Source organism: Ischnura elegans, chromosome 3, assembly GCF_921293095.1.
Source record: "Ischnura elegans chromosome 3, ioIscEleg1.1, whole genome shotgun sequence".
NCBI lineage: Eukaryota > Metazoa > Arthropoda > Insecta > Odonata > Coenagrionidae > Ischnura > Ischnura elegans.
In genome coordinates this window covers 21,522,484-21,543,019 of record NC_060248.1, presented here as the reverse complement: position 1 = coordinate 21,543,019, position 20,536 = coordinate 21,522,484, and the positions used below count along the sequence as shown (strand labels likewise).

The 20,536-nt window shown below is 39.0% G+C and overlaps 1 pseudogene; it reads left to right on the top strand.

Moving 5' to 3' along the window:
- The first annotated feature begins 8,280 nt into the window (after window positions 1-8,280).
- On the top strand, window positions 8,281-8,339 carry LOC124156678 (annotated as a pseudogene).
- Window positions 8,340-20,536: the final 12,197 nt, after the last annotated feature.

The following is a 20,536-nucleotide window of genomic DNA, read 5'->3' as shown; positions in this document are numbered from 1 at the left end:
AGGCCCACGGGGGAGTCATCCGAGCCGAAGGGTGTGGGGAGCTGGTGGCACGAAAGATTCGCGCCGCCTTGTTTTTGTGAAGGGTCCACAGCACAGAAGAGGATGAGATGGAATTCCGAAGCTTCGGAGCACTTGCGGAACAGGGATTGAGGACCTCCAAAGTAAAGGGCCCACTTCCAAGGTGCCCGACAAGAGAGGGGAAACATCCCAGGATCGTGGCGCGTGACCCGAAGAGCAATGAGGAAAAAAAGAAATCATTTCTTAAAGCACTCCGGACGTATCGCATCTGTACTTATTCACGACATGAGAGGGAGGTGGGAGATTTTATAATGAGATAGGATGCGGAGGTCGGTCCCGTAGGGTGGCACGTGTGAGACGGGTCTTATTTATTGTGTCTGAGCGTGTCTGTGCGCCCGAATATCCTATTGTTGCCCGTGGCGAGATTCCGTCATCCCTAAGAGGCTGAGGATGGACCAGTATAAGATGTTGTGGGAACGAATTGGAAAGAATACAAGGGTTTGAGAGGGAATAGTGCAATTGAGATACACATCCCATGCTCCCACGAGGAGGAGGAGAGACAGCAATATCACTGGAAATTAGACCTAATGCTTAGGGGTTGGTTTACAGGAAAAATTAGCAGAAAAATAAATAAAGCACCAAACGATAAATTAACTTAATGGTTCAGGGGCGCTCACAAAAATAACGATTTCTGAACACCATGTATCATTCTTCAGAAGAACTAACTGTCATCTGCCGCACACACAATAAAAAGTGTTCTGGTAATAATGCGGTCATATAAATTGTAATTAAGCATGTAACCATTTAAGTAGCAAATAAAAAACTAACAGGGAGTAGGTAAGGCTTTTCCTTGCACTTCGACTACGAGTATGTGATGATAGATGAATATATGATTTTGAATCATAACGAGATTGCGTTCATCCCGCATATTGCTAACAAAAAGTTCAGAAAATATAGCAATATTTTACTTACGTTATAGAGTACTAGATCTGAAAATATGTGAACATTGGACACAGAAAAATAAATATTGTCCATTGGCATATCATGCGGCAGCATGAAACTCTCTTTGGGTACGTGTCTGGCTTGATCAACCCGAGATGACATTGAAAGGGAAGACGTATTGTGATGTTTGTAGCTCTCGTTCCCCCAAAAGAAGGCAAACAAAAGCACCGCCGCGTGTGTGCACATCGTATCACGTAGCGTCCTTTGGATTGTCGATAATACACTACATCGTAACACTAATACACTACACCACCCTATGAGGGAGTAGTGTAAAGAACTGCCATCCAGAGGACAGAAGAAGGGAGGAGAAATTCGCGCCGCCCTTATCGTTCAAGTGCCTGGGTAATACCCCAGACTCACTGTGAATACGACAGCACCTATATTTGTATAACACCTTCATCATTAAAGTCGTCCGTATTGGTCCCTCATTATTCCATTCATATATTAATGATATCACTACCGTACACTCCAGTAAAAGTTAATTTTTCGCCAACAATGCTGCGCTGTTCAGGGATGTAAACAACGAGTCCGACAGAATTGCGTTTAAGAGAGATCACAATGTTTTAAACTATTGTTATGATACTTGGAAATAGATTCAAATCTTAACAAATGTGTAGTAAATAATTTTTGGAAAAAGAATGAATTTCCCAACGAAGCACATTAAATTAATCGATTAAAGTTATTAAATGGTCGGTTGAGTATTTAGGAGTGACTCTTGCACAGAAATTATCCTGGGGAAAGCGCATTGAAGAAATTTGCAGGCAGCCAAATCGTAAATTAGGAATTATGAAAAGAACTAGTGGAAAATGCGATAGAAAAGTAAAATAACGAAGGTATCATTCTCTCGTGAGACGCCATTGGAGTACGTCCCTAGAGTATGGGAATACAGAGGCGAGGAGCAACATTTGTTTAAATTGCTGCTATAAACATTGTATTATTACTGAATTAGTAAGATTTAAGAATGGCAAAGACTAGCCTATCGAAGGGAAAATTTTATATTAAATCTTTTGAGGAGATCACCAAAATTTCCAATCAATTTCGGTATTTAAGGAAAATGAGAATGATTCCATAAAATTTCGGAGAAATTTTATTTCTAAAATGGATAGCACAATATCAAAAAAATAACACCTTAAAGAGCCTAATCAACGTAATTCTCACGGCGTTGAAAAAATCTAAATTGGGTGATTAATTTCCACGTCCGTCAATCAGATCTAACACGCCGAAAGCGGTTGTTGAATGCCAGGCTTGGAGTGAAGATTATGCCCGCAGCGAAAACTCCCTTTCCTGGGTAAAAAAAAATCCTCACGCCGCTCTTCGTAGCATTCGCTTTAGTGCGTCCCTTTACAAGACACCGTTAGCCCACCACAAAAATCATTTATTCTGATTTACACATTTTTTTGTGGAGGCACCTAAAGTCAAGGATTTTCCTGATTAATTGAGTCTTTGTATATTAGAAACTTTGAAAAGAATTTTTTATTTCGTCATAGCCGCCACCTATTTTAATCCTTGGGAGCATACATTAGCGAGCGAGAGAATTAGGCTGAGAGCCGCTAGAATCTCGGAGGCCACGTGCTAGGCTCAGATTACTTGAGCAATTAAGAGTAGATACCTTTCTGAGCGAGACGGAGATCATCATCTCGAAACATCGTTACATTTCAAGGTCCAACGATAGAAAAATTAAGAGAGATATTTTACAGAACGGATAGGAGGGACGATCCCCCAAAAAAAACTTACATTTTCTACAGGCCAAATTAAAAGAAAAATAATTTTTGCTTATGTAAGAGCCGAAATTGTGTAATTACAGTGTGTCAATAATGCAATCTAATGACGTAAGTGGCAGAGATCGTTAGAACTATTTACACTGGTTTTTTTTTATTTTTACTTTTGTGCTGTCTACGGACATGATATACCTATATGTCCACGTACACAGCAGAAGAGGAATGTTGTGATTACTCACTAGAAAAAGTTTGTATCATCATGTCCGTTACCATCTGTCATGTCCATGGGCTGCAGAGTTCACGAACATGATGTCCACGGACATGACGATTTCCTCAAAATAAAGTTATAGTTGGGACTAACAATAGCAATAAAGAAGTTAGGACACTGTCCTTACTACATTGAACTTGCATCTTATAGCTGTAAAAGGCATCTCAACTGCTATTACTAAAAGATTTTAATTCTACTAATTTTTACTTGTCCACGGACATGACTAATGATCTTGGCTCTTTCAAAAAACTGAACTAAAATTTATCTTCCAGCGTTAAAACATTCACTTAACCAAGTATAAACTCAAACAACCCAATATTGCTGACAATCTCCTTCTCTGCACACTGGTTTTTCAGGGCTACCACTATCTCCAGTGAATTATTCCCCTCTTTTCCAGTGTGTCCACGGACATTGCTATTTTTGGTAGGACAAATGTTTATTTTATTTTATAATAAATATTATGAAATAAAATCAACTCTTTTGAAATATTTATATTGTTGTAACTTGTTTAATGATAGATTTTATAAAAATTTATTTAGCTAAGTTTATATAAGTTAAGTTAAAATAAACACCTCTTTGTAAATCTATGTGGGACTGTCCACGGGCATGACGGATCACAGTCTGTGGACATTGAATTTGGGGAATATAATTTTTTTCTTTACTAATTTGTCACTAAAATTACTAAAAGGGTACGTAAAATAATATGACAGTTTATTTTTGATTTAACAAGTTTGGAATTTTATGGCAGTCCATGGACATAATTTTGTACGATTATGAGAGAATTATCCAGGTATGGGAATTCTTTTTCTCCCGGTAAATAAAGGACTTAAATGAACACTTGGTGGAACGTAGGATACGAATTTCCTTTCCTATTTCTCCTTTTTTATTAATGACTAGTGTGTCTTGACACACCTGGCCTCTGGCCTGCAGGGTAGAATGTAGATGTATATTTAAATGAGTCATCACCCGAACAAAACTGAAATGTGAACTTATTCTGTGGCTTAAAACAGTTCTTCAGTTCATAATAAACGCACAAAGCATCTAAAATACTGAAAAAAATTTGGTTTTACAGTAAAATGAGCTAAATCATCACAATTTTGAGGTAAAATCCTAGCAATGGGTCTACACCAATTTACTTTTCTCAAAAAATAATTCAAACCGGGAGCAGTAAAGGTGTAATAGTAATCGGGGGAGATTTTAATCTTCCATCCATAAACTGGGATACTTACACTGTAAAACCGAATTCAAGGAATAAAGAAATCAGCGAGGTATTACTCAACATACTTACAAATCACTCTCTCGCCCAAGTAGTTGACAAACCTACGAGAGGAAACAAGCTATTAGACCTTTTAGCAGTAAGCCACCCTAAGTTGATAAAACAAGTCGATATTATTGACGGTATAAGCGACCACAGAGTAATCTTTGCGACGTTAAAAGTTGATGTGGTGTCAGCCGTAAAACCAAAACGCAATATTTACCTATTCGATAAATGTAACTTCACTAAATTTGGCGAGATGCTTAATGACTCCTACAAAAAATTCGTTGTTACATCAAAGGACCAAAGCACAGATGTAATATGGACACGTTTCTTAGAAATTCTGCGCCAAGGAATCAACGAACATATTCCGCAAAAACTGAAATGTGATAATAAGGAACCTCGCTGGTACAATAACGATGTCAGAAGAGAACTTAGGAAACAGAGAAAACTATACAACTTGTACAGAAAGTCCATCACGTCTCGTAATAAATCGAAGGAACTTGAAGCTAAAGAAAGTTACGCTGCTCAACGCTCAATAACCAAGAAATCAATGCGAACTGCAATGCGAAAGTTTAAGAAAAAAGTACTTGGTGAATTACTCGACGAAAATCCGAAATCCTTTTGGTCGTACGCGAGAGAGCTTCAGGGAAAACATTCAACCGTAGATTCGTTATTTGATAAAGATGGTAAACTTGTCACCGAAAATATTGGCAAAGCTAACACTTTAAATGCCCACTTCGAAAGTGTATACACTACTGACGATACTCAATTCAATGTAGACATCCCATATACTGAGGATTTGATGGAAGAAATATCTATAAAACGTGATGGGATAACTAAACTACTACAATCGATTAAGAATAGTAAATCTCCGGGTCCGGAGGGAATACCCGCGCGTGTCCTCAAAGAGTTAGCTCCACAGATCGCGCCTTACTTAGAGATCATATTCAAGAAGTCACTCTCTGAAGGGAAGTTACCGCCCGACTGGAAAATTGCAAGCGTTACACCCATTTTCAAAAAGGGAAACAGAAATGACCCAGGCAACTACCGGCCAATTTCACTAACATCAATTATAGGCAAGATACTTGAACATATCGTTGTTAGTAATATCATGACTTTCTTGGACAGACGTAACTTCCTCCATGACTGTCAGCACGGATTCCGAAAAAATAGATCCTGCGAAACACAGCTCGCGCTCTTTCTTCACGACGTTATAAAATCTGGTGAATCGAAAAGACAAGTTGACGCACTATTTCTAGATTTTAAGAAAGCTTTCGACACTGTACCTCACAACAAACTTTTATACAAATTACAGTCATGCGGATTAAACGAAACAGTTGTAAACTGGATACGCGACTTTCTCAGAGATCGTAAACAAAGAGTAGTTCTTGACGGAATTAGCTCTGATGTTGTAAAAGTTACATCAGGTGTTCCACAAGGAAGCGTAATCGGCCCCCTGTTGTTCATTATATACATTAATGATCTCTGCTCCCGCATTAGCAGTAAAATACGTTTATTTGCTGACGACGCTGTCATCTATCGCGAAATTAGTGATCACTCTGACTCTGAAATTCTATCATCGGACTTAAACAACGTTCATTTGTGGAGTCAAGAGTGGGGACTCGAACTCAATCTGAGCAAATGCATGGCGGTACATTTCTTGCGGAATTCATCCAACACTAACAATGTTTATGCAGTGGATGGCATTAACATAAAGGCAACAGACGAAGTGAAGTACCTGGGAGTTACGATAACCTCGAACCTCACGTGGGGAACACATATAAAGAATATTTGCGGCATAGCCCTGAAGAAATTAGGATTCGTCAAGCGTATTGTGGGAAGATTTTCGGATGAGAAAGTAAAAGAAAGGTGCTATTTCGCTCTCGTCCGACCGCACCTTGAATATGCAGCGAGTGTATGGGATCCAGTGCAGAAAGACTTAATCCGCGAACTGAATAAGATACAAAGGAAGGCTGCGCGTTTCGTCAAAAACCGCTACGGGCGTACAGACAGTGTTACCCAGATGTTAAGCGAATTAGGCTGGGAGCCGTTGGAGACTCGGAGGCTGCGCGCTAGGCTTGGATTGCTTGAACAATTAAGAATGGATATCTTTAAGAGCGACACAGAGAACATAATCTTAGAGCCACACTATATTTCCAGGTCCGACAGAAGCGATAAATTGAGAGAGATTTTTTGCCGAACGGATAGATATGGGAATTCGTTTTTCCCCCGAACAATAAAGGACTTTAATAAACGCTTGTCCCAACCTCGTTAGAGCACTTCTTTTTTTTATAGCTGTAAACGGCTGGTGTCCTAACACCCCCTGCCACACGCCTTTTAGGCGGCTTGCAAGGTATTATGTAGATGTAGATGTAGATATATGAAGTTGAGTTCCATTAAAAGACTCGTCGACTTCACTGCGCTAATGTTACGAAAAAATTAATTAATTTTTAGTCTTCCAAGAGAGAAATATTATTACATCATATTTCAATATAAATATAGTTACATACATAAACATTACAAAAAAGCTACGCCATTGCTTCTAAAGTCTTTCTAAAACCTTGATAATGTTACTCTGTAACGAAACCATGGTCGGTGTCAATAAAATACGATGTGGAAATAGCAAAGTTGTTGATCCTTCTATTCCTACGATTATGGATTTCCACCAAGTTACGCCCGCTACAATTAATTATCTTTCTAAAAGAAATTTTAATTAAAATTTTAGGTGATACCAGATGCTATAAGTAATTCCATGGAAAATAAGAATAACTGATGCGAACATTCTACGGGAAATAATAAATTTGCTCAAAGGAATAGGGTTAAGCGTGTATCATTCTTCTTAAACAGAGTCACAGACGATGCTTTGAATACAACCACCCGCCCTCCTCCATGTCAGCAGCTTTTTTTCACTCTCGCCCCATGCCATGGACCATTCCTCCGCGATTTGATGGCGTGCTCCCATTTTTGGTCGAGCACCTGCCGAGACAACGCCCAACTCGGCGCCCCCAAAATCTTTCAATACCAATTCCACAAGAGAAACAACCCCTTCCACAGCTTTCATATCTTCACCCCCTGCCAAACACCCTAGAGGTGGCTCCAAGGGTATTATGTAGATGTAGATATCGTTTCATAGTGGGTTCGTTCATCAATTTTACCTACATCTACATAGTGCCCTGCGAGGGGAGAGAAAGAAGGGTGTTTGGAAGGGTGCTACCAATCACTAGAAAGCAACAGGATCCCTACATGCATGCCCCATGATCGTAAAAAAAACACATAATAACAAAAACAAACGTGGAGAGTCATGAAACGCGAGATCAAAATAGATATGTATGTATATTGTTTGTGGAAGGAGCTTCTGAGAGGTTCGCATTGTAAGAATTTAAAGAAAAGGTTAGTGAAGAGTCTGATCTAGAGTGTAGCGCTTTACGGTGCAGAAACGTGGAGACTTAGGAAGGAGGACGAGAAAAGACTGGAGGCATTCGAGATGTGGGTGTGGCGAATAATGGATATGGTGAAGTGGATGGGGAGGAGGAGGGACGATGAATTGCTGGACATGGTGGGTGAGGAGAGGCAGATTTTAGTGTTAGAGGTTAGAATGTTAGGCAACCGAGGGAGAGGAAGGAAAAGAATAGGATTTTTAGATAGAATGAAAGAGAGTCGGCCTTATTGTGAATTGAAGAGGGAATTGGTTGATGGGGAGGGAGGATCCCAGAATTCTTCTCAAGTACTCCATGTAAACCTACCTCAAACGGTAGAATACTTTAATAAATAAATATTGTTTTTCAATTGTGACAGAGATTGAAGGCAACCTGCATAGTCAATAACACATAAAGCACATATTTTACATGTGTATAATACCCTGCGAGTCACCTACACAGAGGTTTGGTAGGGTGGATGGTGCAGTCCTTACGAGGTGAGCCACTTAGGTTTTTGAGCAGCTCGACAGGAAGAAATAAGTGTACGTTAAATCACACTTCCAGTTAAAATTGATTGTTTGAGGCGTAACTTTGTGAAAGCGATTAGCATGGCCTCTGCGCAAGGATGACACGCAAAATCGTGAGCGTTCCACATTTTTGAGTAAATGTGTAAATAAATATTCATGTGAAAGCACAAAGTTCTTCTTTTTAATTTTTATACACTTCAAGTTGTTGGGTTGGAATATTTCCAGGGAGATACGCCGCCAGTAGACGCAGACGATACGTAATGTGAAACCAGAAATGACTAATGAACCGCAGGTTGTTTACCGATCGCAGCCATGTTTATGGCGGCGGGAGATAGCAGAGTGCAGGGCAAGTGATAAGAAGCCATCACGACCTTCAGATTTTACAAGGTTAAGGAAAGTTACCCTGTAGGATGATTAGCTGACGCCGATGCATAGCTCACGCGAAGGAAGAAATTGCATCCCTCTCTCCAAGAGAGATTACCCTAAAACTACATGAGAATCTAAGACGTGATATTCAAGTACATTCAATTTTTACGTACGTTACCTACTTACAATGGCTAGCAGCCGTATGATCGAGTCCAACATGGTTTATTGATATCAATTGCGTCGGTGATTTTTAATAGCGAATTTTAAAGGTTGATGCAAATAATTCCTTTCACGTCTACAACATTATGAGTAAAATTGACATTTACACGTCTCTTTACATTAAAACCATTGATTTCTACAGATCGGAAGTATTTTTATGTTGGTAACGCCAGCTGCTACCTAGATGAATATTAATTTGTTACATATCAACATTCAAAAAGAATACCGGGATTTTACTCTTCCTTAAGTATATTATCGAGACACTAAACGCTTAAATTTTCTCTAATTAACTTTGAATATATCGACTAGAAGTTCTTAACGATTAATTTGAAGCCAAATTTCGGCCTTTAGCGAATAGACAAATCGGAATTGGCAAATCGAAATTTGATTAACTGAAAATAATTTCTTTCCTTCAGAGTAGTCCGAATTGCCTTATTAATATGATTTCTCTTGCAATTATAGATATGGAAGCCGCAAGAATTTTCAACTGAGGTAAATTCTATATTATTTCGCAGCAGTGATACAGAAAAAATATAAATGAGATGTCCCACAGGCGCAAGATATCGTTATTTCTTTGAATTATTAAGGGGAGTAAGATTTGTGTATTCAATTGATTTCATTTATGCTTACAAACTTTGCATGTTTGAACTAAAGTTTATGGCAGTTGGCCTTTTTATTGAATGTCAGTCCCAGCCATTCGTCGAATAAAACTCTACATGCCTCGAGTGAGTTCACACCACGGCAAAGTTATGGGATGCTTTTTTCATAAACATGAGGCACACATGTAGTGTTTTGCATGTATGTGTACACCAATTGGTAAACACACTTGGGCTTGCTTTCAGGGCACAATATGGATGTAAAGAAATCCCTCGAAGCATGTAACAAATCTCAATGACCACAGCCTCAGAATATTGCTGGCTTCAATCGATTTCTTTTTGAGCAAAGGGAAGTTTCCATTCTTTTCCCGGCTACATCTACATTTACTGGTCATAATACCCTGCGATCCACCTCTACAGTTTTGGGCAGGGGGTGACCAATCACCAGCATAATGACAGTAGTAATAATGTAGCGATTCCTGAACCTTTTTTCCGTCTCTTTCTGATGGTTTAAATATATGTGGAATACGGATATGACCAATTTTTGGTCATCCTAACATTTCTCCTTCTATTTCAGTAAATTATTTTATGAGCCACCTCTAACTTGTTCGGCGAAGGTTGATTAATCACCAGCATGCAACAGGATCCCCCAATACATACCACATGGTCATGAAAACACACATAATAACAAAACAGTACGGACACATTCATAACTGATGGTATGATTATAGAAGAAGGATTCTTCCATGGTATGATCTCCCACTAAGTGTGCATCCCATCATGCTACTCGAGACTATAACACAAATACAATCGCATATAAACCCAAAACTAGCCAAAGGTTAGTAATTAGTAAAATATATCCATGCAAGGTAAGAAAATTTTAAATTAGCTACCGCGAAGAAACTCAAGCCAAACAACGTTCAAAAATAACAAGAAGGAAGAAAAATAAAAATCTCAGAAAATGCAATTAGAAAAAAATAAAAGCCAATGGAAAAAAACATGAATTGAGTCGTCCTAGAGAGTGACGCTATTAATTGTATTACTCGAGAAATCGTGGCTATCCCTGAGAGTACAAGGAAAAAAAGGAAGAGGGACGAGGATGAACGATGACTTAAATTCTCACTGCAATGGGCAAAACCTGATTTAGTAGCTTTTGACGTGAAACCTGAAAACCTAGACTTGGAGAATGCGCGAGCAATCTGGAAATGACTTCCCCAGTGACGTCGTTTGACTCCGGAGGCGAAATTCCCCACCCCCAGGGAGGAACTTCACCTCCTCCCTCCTAATACACATTCTTTGCGACTAACCACACCTCCAGGGAGCAAACAAATTTTTGATGTTTCCCCCACGAAGGGCTAGATTACGATTCAAAACGAATGCTTCCTCCCACCTTCCCGGATTAGTTGATAAAGAACTACTAACTCCATGGCTCATGTTTCGACGCTAAAATTAAATTTAGACTACATGGAACGCAGTTAATTCAGTGATTACATTTTCCTATTAGTTGAGTTGGATGCGGTGCCGTTTGAATTTAAATAGTTTATTTGGACATTTTTTACAGCACTGATTCGTTTTAAGTTCGGCCAGTATGTAGAACTGAGAGGTTTTACTTAATTCATCATTTCCATGAAATGACATATGGTGATGAATGAATATGGCCAGTTTTTTTTAAAGAAAGCATAATTTATTATCTACCCGTAATCTGCACATGGCCACATCGTTCCTTTCAAGTATTATAATTTAGGGTGCCCGAAGGCTTCACCCAGGACTCAATCCCGAGACCCTTCCATCAACAGCTAAGCACTCGACCCACTTGGCTATGATTTTTTATAGAAATAGAATAGATCTTACTGTGAAATTAAGAGAGAAGTCCAGGAAGGGAAGGGAAACTTCCTGAATACTTCTCATACTTCTAAAATTCTCCATGGAAACCTCCCTTAATCGGTAAAATTAATAATAATAGTAACAATTTGCGATTGTGATCGCATAGAGAGCCAAATAATTTCTCGACAGGGAATGGCATTTTAACTTTCCTGAAAATAGCATTTACTTCGTCTCTCAGTAGAGCCATCTCAATCGATCCTCAAAATTTCTTCCGACCGAGAGAGATGAATTCCGAATGCATGCTAGATAAGTGAGGGCATCGCCAATACTGCCAATCTCTATGTGGAACGGAGGACGCGAATCGGTTTGCCCCTGGCATTTTTTGAAAGTATTGGAAAAGAATGTAAAGGGAACTTTACGGGAACGGAGCATTCAATAGACGTCTACCATACGTGGGCGACTCAGCATGCACTTGACAGCCGTAGTGGGTAGAATTGAAAAAAAAGCATTTGCGAATAGCGAAGGACAAATTCTCTAGCGGGACAGCGGACGTCACTCTCAAATAAGAGGGAATGGGGAGGTTGTATAGAGCAATGCTATGAGAAATGCATTTTCTGAGTCTACGAGCTCTTGGCGATCTCAGAGGTGGTCAATGGCGCGTGGTGGAAAGAGTGGAGATAGAAATTTGGAAAGAGATGCCGAAACAAGTTATGGAACTCTAACTGAAGGGGGTGCCGCATGAGAGCAGCGAATTATTAACAAACATCCAACTTTTGTACATACCATTATTATTAAAATAGATAATTCTCCAGTAGGCCACCAGATGCGCTGTCTCAACGCATTTTTTCGCATTTTCGAAACTCGCCAATCGTGTCACAGAGCGATCCGATTTCGCTGTGTAATTTGCTAAAATTACGTTTGTTAGCTGAAATTTATTTTTGCGATGATAAATTATCACAGATCCATACTTATCAACGTCATTCCTCACGAGTGAAAGAACTATATTGCTAATCTTTATAATAAGGGAATAGCTCTACACTCGTCGCGGCACTGAAGGCATTTTTCAAAACCAATCACAAAGAGCGCGAAGCAGCAGCATATATCGCTCTCAAAAGGACGGACTGCATGTAGACGGACTGTATGTAGGATTATCCAACGATTTGATCTTTGGATTTTTCTCTTTTACCGATAAATTTTCCAAAATCGTTGGCACAACAAGTTATGGTTGCGCTAATATTGGACCCTGGTCGATTTCAAAGCGGCGAGGGTATACCCTATTCCACCTTTCCATCCCTATCCCTACCCTGGAGGCGTCGACGGGCTCCTATCGCGGCGGCGGCGCCTCCATCCTTTTTCCTTCCCATTCCACTCCCCTCCCCAGGTGCGTGGACTTATTAGTTGAATTACTGGGTCCCGGCCTCGGTGTGTTGTATCCCTTAAAGGGCTCTCATTCTCACATAAAGGCCCCCTTGAGTCCTCATTCTCTCTCTGTGCAGGGTGTCCCTTATTTTCAGGCTCAAAAAAATTTTCAGCTCTAGCCCCAAATTTTGTTACAATACCTCTAAAATCGGAATTTTCGGAATATTCCTATCCGTGCTGAATCGAACGCGAAGTTGCGTGAAAAACATGCACAGATTCTCCCTGATCAATCACCCTTGGGACTGCCGATATAGGAAGTCTACACGGCCATTAGTGATTTGGTTATTTTAATTGTTTCATCCGCTTAAATAGGTAACTGCTCTGATATATTAATCAGAAATTGTCCCAAGCTTACACGCAGCCAGAAAATTACTATAGGTGGAAGCTTTGGTGCTGTGCAGGTTGCCTATGTTTATATTTTGTCGTCAACGACGTACCTATTTGTTCACACGCATCGGAGAACCATAAATTTTATTAAATCGACTATATATTTAGTCCGTATAATGCTTAAAGTTGGATTAATCGTTGATTATTGGCAGACATTATTAAATGCAACTATAGCGAAAAATGGTAAGAGATCGCATACTCTTGGGGTAGTAGTCCCTTCAGCCAGGGTATCGAGTTTAGTCGCCAAACAGGAAATAATTTATGACTACTAAAGCCAAATTGCTAAAAATGGAGCTGATTACGTGGATTAACGGGAGGCGGATGGGATTTTAGGGATCGGACGCAACATCTCCAGGAAGAAAGAGCTACAGATTATAGATGATAGAATGTGTTTTTCAGAGCTGAAATGAAAAAAAAACGAATCAAAGGCGCAGAGTCCTCGGGTAATACGCAAAATGAAATTGGCGGAAGGAAAAATTTTACCAGCTAATTTCAATCAAGTTCAATACACAGTGATTTCAGTGTTCGTTCGTTAAGAAAAGTCGTGGAACTTTTGAAACAGGGGTTAAGCGATTACAGAGGCATTTTCAAAACAATAATGCAGTACGCATGGTATTGCATCTGATGTGTTATATTTTAATCGCCCTTTTCAGACCATTCTGAGGCTAAAACATCAAACGTAATTTATCCACAAATTATCTAATATTAAAAAGGAGATTCATTGAACATAACTCGTCTTGAAAAATTTGATGGAAGATCCGATTGTATATACAATTTGATACTACTAACCATCCTTCAATCCTATACTACATATTTTCATTTCATGTTTCATCTAAATATAAAATAGAAAACGATAAATAAGATTGGGAAGTTGAAGAGAGGTATTTTTTTCACGCCCGTAGACGGACATGAGGTTATTACATGGAACACTTTCGACATTTCTGACAAGTAACTAGGATTTAGTGCAACAACTTATATAGAGAAGGTTAAAATTTTTGAATCACTGAACTGAAGAAGTAATATAATGACTTTTTTCCTCTGCCATAGAACGAACCAGGTACAAAATCATAAATTCCTTGGTGCCGTTGTCAGAACAATGGAAAAATAATGATTTCGCATGATGGAAATATTGATTTAAAAAGTATCTGTAATCAATGATGCATCATTTTTGGCATTAGAAGTCATCATTTGTGCTATTTTCGTTAAAACTATGTCTTAAATTATTAATTTTTTAATTTCACCCGGCCAAAAAAAACCACACACTCCCAATTTCCCATTGAAATCCCCTTTTAAACGTTTCGTTCTATTCGGCACGGTTAACTACGTCCGATTGAAATAAAATTTCATTCATATTTGAGTTTGTACCAAAAGGGTAAAAAATAAGGGAGGTGAGATCAAGGATTTACGCGAATAACATTTTTGTTCAAATAAGGGTGGTGGTGGTGTTCAAATAAAGGTGTGGGTACCCCTCTGGGTACCTGCCTAAAATCCATTCTTAGCTTCGCATGGCTTTCGCACACTTCGTGACATTCGTTTTAAGTTGAACCTAACTTTGTTTAGCGGGTCGAAGGAGGAAAAGCACATCTTTGAGATTAATGAGTGTTTTTCTCTATCTTCAAATGAAATTGCTTGTTTTTATCTTCTTATCACAAGCCTTCTTCCGCAGGCTCCAGCGAGAAATTGTGAGGACTATTTAACGTAGCACCAAAGGGAAAGAAGCATCTGTAATCTTTCTAATACATCAATATGCTGTTATTCATAGTATTTGGGTTTAGGTGGTTAATAAGAATAAAATAATCTACATCCTCCAAAAATTAATATTGGATTATAGGGTTTTAAAATATATTGTGTGTGAGCCGATATAATGGCCGTCCGCATCAGGACTAATTAAGCCTTCCGACCTCAGTCACTCGCTTCCTTGACGTTGATGTTCCGTCGTGAGTACGGTACGTGGAGAGTAAATGAAGCATGCATACAAACTGATGCCGATGATTTTAGTAAAAGCAATGACGGTGTGGGCATAAGGATGGTCATAGATGTCATAATATCGCGTCACACGTATCGGAATCAACGGGAACATTTATGGGCCGACTTCATTGATCTGTGCAAATACCAGAGTCCATATTCATACACGGTAGGTTGGAGGACGGAATTTTTTCCCATTCATCTGGCGACGTTCTCGCCTCCCTGAATCTCCAAAGTATATACACACTCCCTTGACCTTGCTCGGGGATTGGAGGTCGCACAGGGAATGTGTTTTATTTTACTTCCTCCTTACTTGATAACTGGCTTGCTCACAGAATATTTGGGCACAAACAGGGAAGTCCATATGAGCTAACATACATCAAATATTTGCTTAAAAGCTTAAATTTTCCTCCCTGCAAATGAAACAATGTATTTCGAATCGGAGAGTTTATCTCAACAGGATAATTTTCGCACTCACTGAATATACCAAGTCACGAAAGAGTACATGCTACGAATAGAGAATGACGAGAGCTCATAAAATGATAGTTTGCATTTTTGCGCTTTTATTTAAAAGCTAATGGTTAGAATTAATACTTAGAAGAAAAAACCTTGAGCCTTCCCGACGTATCATCAAATGAAACTTGTCTGTAGACTTCCACCAGGTGGGCGACTCCATTTTTGCAGACGATGAAGAGGTCCTGATTACGATTACCGAGTCAGTGATCGAAACCTCAACAGAAAAGGAGTCTTCCATCCGGTGGAGGACCAGAGAAAATTTCACTCCAATAATTATTTCTTTGGCAAACGTGTACAAGACGTAAAATTTGTTTCTTACCATTTTCATACTTACACGGCGAGGGCTATCTATTGCAGCGATTTCATCTAGACTACTTACGAGTGCATGACAGCCTAACTTGGGTTAGAAAAGGGGAGAAATTCAAAATTATGTGTATACACGAAATTATAAAATCCAATTAGCTTCCGCGATTCGATAAATTTTGTGGCAATAGTAAAAGCGATTGCGATATGAGATTTCACAGGAACTAGTTCATGCAGAGTTAGGAAAGTAATTCCCTACAATAGGGCGGAATGTAACATTTACTTATACATTTTGGTGAATACTCTAACTTTGGAAATCGGGCATTTGGGCTATAAATATTTAGGGGAAGTCAGAGGGCCTTCTAATAATTCTATCTTGAATTCAGTCTAGCATTGCATGAAATGAGAGATAATAAAAACTCACCATCACTGAATTCGTAGGACGCAACGGATATATTTCGTACATGGCCATCCAATGAAATACTTTCACTTAACTGTACGATTAAAAATTCAACAGTATCGCTAACCCCTGCGCTTACTTTTACACCATTAGCCTTGAAATAATACTTAAAATAAATATAAATGGAGAAGATTCATTATAGCGTAGTATTATACTATTTAAAAAAATAATAATTTTACATGTTTTCAATTAGCTTAGAAGTGGGATTCTTATTTTTTTTTAATTTTTAGGAAATTAATGATATTAATAAATTAAGCCTTCCTCGTCTATGTTGGAGCGCCTTGGTGCCTCCGTCAGCCAGGGGGATTTCAGCCAATTCGCCCGCTTCCTCTCAAAATCCCTCCCCCTGGGCGTATCCTCATTTCTATTCCAAGAAAAGTAAATTCGACGAGGAAATATCTCCTCATAGTGATTGCGTTCATCAAATGAGAGGCGGGCCATGAACAGGAGACGGATTCTAGTGAAAAAAAATATTCGGGCCCACCGAATCATTCTTTTTAAGCGGCTTATAGGCGATCGCGAAGAAAACTTTTCCTCGCGAAAATTTCTTTCTCTTATCTCTGCGCTTCGTTTCAGAGGCTTGTCCCATGAAGCTCGTAAGTCTTATGCCGAGGAGGCCGTCGTCGTCTGACGGCAAATGAGCTCGCACATACTGCCTTCCCGATGAATCATTCCAGGCACTTTAATCCTTCGAGAAGATAGGTAAGAAGCTTAAGGTTTTGTCCATTATCCAGGGTGCGTTCAACTTTTGAACGAAAGAGGCATATGATTCGCAGCCGACGCTGAATGCAAGGGAATTCCATTACCTTGGCTCCTTAAAATATGCAACTTCTGAGGGAATAAACTTTCGTACTTCTCATCTCATTACCCTACCATTTCTTTATTCATCTATAAAACTTTCCTCCATCATTATGCATTATCAATAGTGGTAGAAAATTATTTCATTTTTATTGCATGTGGCTCTAATACAAAGACGTTTTGCCGCACGACATTCAAGAAGGTGTCTATAAGGTGCCATGTTCATGCGGCAAAGACTACATAGGAGAGACGTGTAGATCAATGAAAGTGCGCATCCAGGAACACAGAAGAGCCACAAGAAATAAGCAATTTCAGCTCTCCGCCATTGCGGAGCATGCATGGAGCGAACCCGGACACCAGATAGTGTTTGACGAAGCAACAGTTGTTGCAAAAGAAAATAGATATTATTCCAGGCTAATTAAGGAGGCTATTGAAATATTCAAGACACCGGAAAACATGAATAGAGAAGACGGCTACCCTCTCCACAGCTCGTGGAAGAGGGTCATACGAGAGAAAAGAAGGTGGAACAAACAGCATCCAGCATGAAAAATTGGCGCCAAAAATGAATTAAATAAGTCACCAAAAATTGAATCCCGACATCGACCTGAAGACGCCGGTTGGAATACCGGAGAAACTGTCGTCACAAAGAAAATCCACGCGGTGAAACCCAGAAACATGGAGGCATCATCTAGACAACGCCGCGGAAAACTACGCATCAGGTCAGTTACACTTACAAGACTATCGTAACAACCTATCACGTACCTGGCAGCTCTCTGATATATTCTGCGCCATTCTAAAATAAAATTATAATGGACAAATAACAAATCAATAATAGTAAAGAATAAAGAGGGACGATAAAATTCTGGTGGACGGTCCAAATGCCACCAATAGTATCAGGACTCTGAGAAGGTGTGCTGGCCCTGGGACTAATTTATTTTATACTTACGCAATAAACTGATTTTCATATTATACTCTTTACCAAATAGGGTTAAGTTTCCGTACATTTCATCTGTTATTAATTTTTCGGTAGAATAAAAAAAATCTTGGTTTAACCGTTGGAGCTGTACAGTTTCGTGGCACATATCAGAACTAAAAGAGAATATTTAAAGAACCGTGTATTTCAGCTGTTACTAATGTTTCGATAGAAAAAAACCTGTAATTAATATCTTTAGAACTGTATTACTCATTGTCAGTTATGAATAACATAACTAAAAGAGAATATTTTTCTGTAACAATTACTCAACAACATAACAGAACAAAGTAATTTATTTCATCAGTTTGTAACCTAAATGTTATCCTATGAAGAAGGGAAGGTGATACTGAGCTGAGGAAGAGACGCAAGGGTGTGGGGTAGAGGGAGGTGGGGAAGAAACTCATTAGCTCGACTTTATTTCAATGGGGGAGAGAGGGTCATTAGAATTGACGACATGGAAAAGAGGAGAGAGGGAGGAGCGATTAAGCGTTATAATTCTCTTCGCATAGACAAAAGAACGGGAATGAATGCTTAAATTCCTGGCAGCGATTAATGATTACATCCGAAAGGTGTCTAAAGACTGACAAATCCATGCCTCTCTATCATAAATCGTGAAATTCCACGAAAATTTAAATGAAACAAAATAATCTTTCCGATTAATTGAACAAAGCATGAATAATGTTGCATGTATCGTTTTTCATGAATTTAGACTGTTTGAGAATTCCAAAGATCATCACTGAACTAAAATTATAGCATAAAAATTACCTCGATACAGAGACCTATCAAAATGATCTGAATATCGAGAGAGATATATTACTCATTATCATAGGACGGACAGGTATCGATAATCTAAGGGCCCGTAACCAGCATTTCCAAAAATGTCACGCTGTCTACAAGATTAATAGCCGAAAGACAATTAGGTATTATTCATTTTTGTATATTACGCAGTGATAAAGATTGGGAAGGAATGTATCCCTAATGCCTCCAGTAAATTGGAAAATATCAAAATACCATTTACAAAGACCGACAAATTTAGACTGTAAAAAAATGGAGAGCAGTTGGGTAAAATAATGAAGCTACTTATTGGTAATTTGATTTTGGATGAGCGATATCAATAAGCATGTTAATTAGCAATTCAACTTTTAGCTCTGAATCTCTATCGTAGGACGGTTTGTTTGACGAACGAATTCGTAAGCAGAAGGAGAGAAATGTGATCGAGATGTAGGTTAACGTGAAGAAGAATATCGCGTGAGGTCGGCGTTGCAGGTTCGATTAAATATTTTAATACCATTTCAGACCTAGATTCCGAAATACCTATGCTTGGACCGTATGCTACCACAAAAACTAATTTGAAGTCTAAAGAGTGTACCTGTCATCAACAGAGGAATTAGGACGAGAACACACGTTGAACATAGTAACGACATGATTTCTGCCGGCAGCAATTTTTTCCCTTAAAACTATTAAGTATATTGCTCTGATATAAAAATACTCCGAACGGACTTTGTGTTAGAGGCCGACCAAAGGACGAATTGAATAGGTGAGTGAACAATGCATCTGATTGCAATAAAACATTTGAATAGAGCATTAAACCTAGAATACAAGCTGATTCTTGATGTTAAAAAAAATAATGGAAACATACCTCAAACAAATCTGCGAAGTACAACTCCAAAGTCGATGATAATCAGTATTCTGGTATCACTCCACCTCTTCTTAAAAATATGCACCTCCATGGCGGTCTACTGTAAATTACTGTAGACTGGATAAAAATTAACTGCGGAATTGTGCAAAAAATAAGAAGAGGGTGTACAGCTGATACACTTTCCAAGGTTAATAACGTCAAAAATCGTGACAACAACGTGATACGGATAGAGACCAGGGAAAAAGGGAACGTCACTTTCACTTTAAAATCCCGGTGAGATAATTTTTACTTCCAAGTAGCACTATCACTAGTGAATGCGTCACGGACTCCATACTGACTCGGGTCACTCCAAAAGCCATTAATATTGAAAAAAATTATGGACCGCGAAAGTTTTAGTCATTTCACACCTCTTACTCCCTACTCTGAAGTCCAAGGCCGTATCCAGGATTTTGTTCTGAGGGGACACAAGGATACCTCGTAATACACAGCGAACGCCATGATAATGGGACCGTATAAAAAATCTTACATATATTTTAAGGGTCTGGGGGGAGCACACGTGCCCCCGTGCCCTAGATCCGCCAATGCTCAAGTCCATAGATTCACAACACAGCACTCCCAACGAATATGACGATCGATGAATAATCCGGTTATGTCACTACAAGGAGAACGAAAGTCCCCAGTGAGTGTTGAGCAGACGAAGGTGACTCAATAAACGGTGGTATATCTGACGCATCACCGACGAATAGGGAAATTGCATACTTTTTATAAACAGTATGCTGATATACTACAGTAAACACTTAGTACCGCAATATACTTTTTTCCGCTTAAAATTCAGTTTATACCCTAGAAAATGACTCCCAAAAG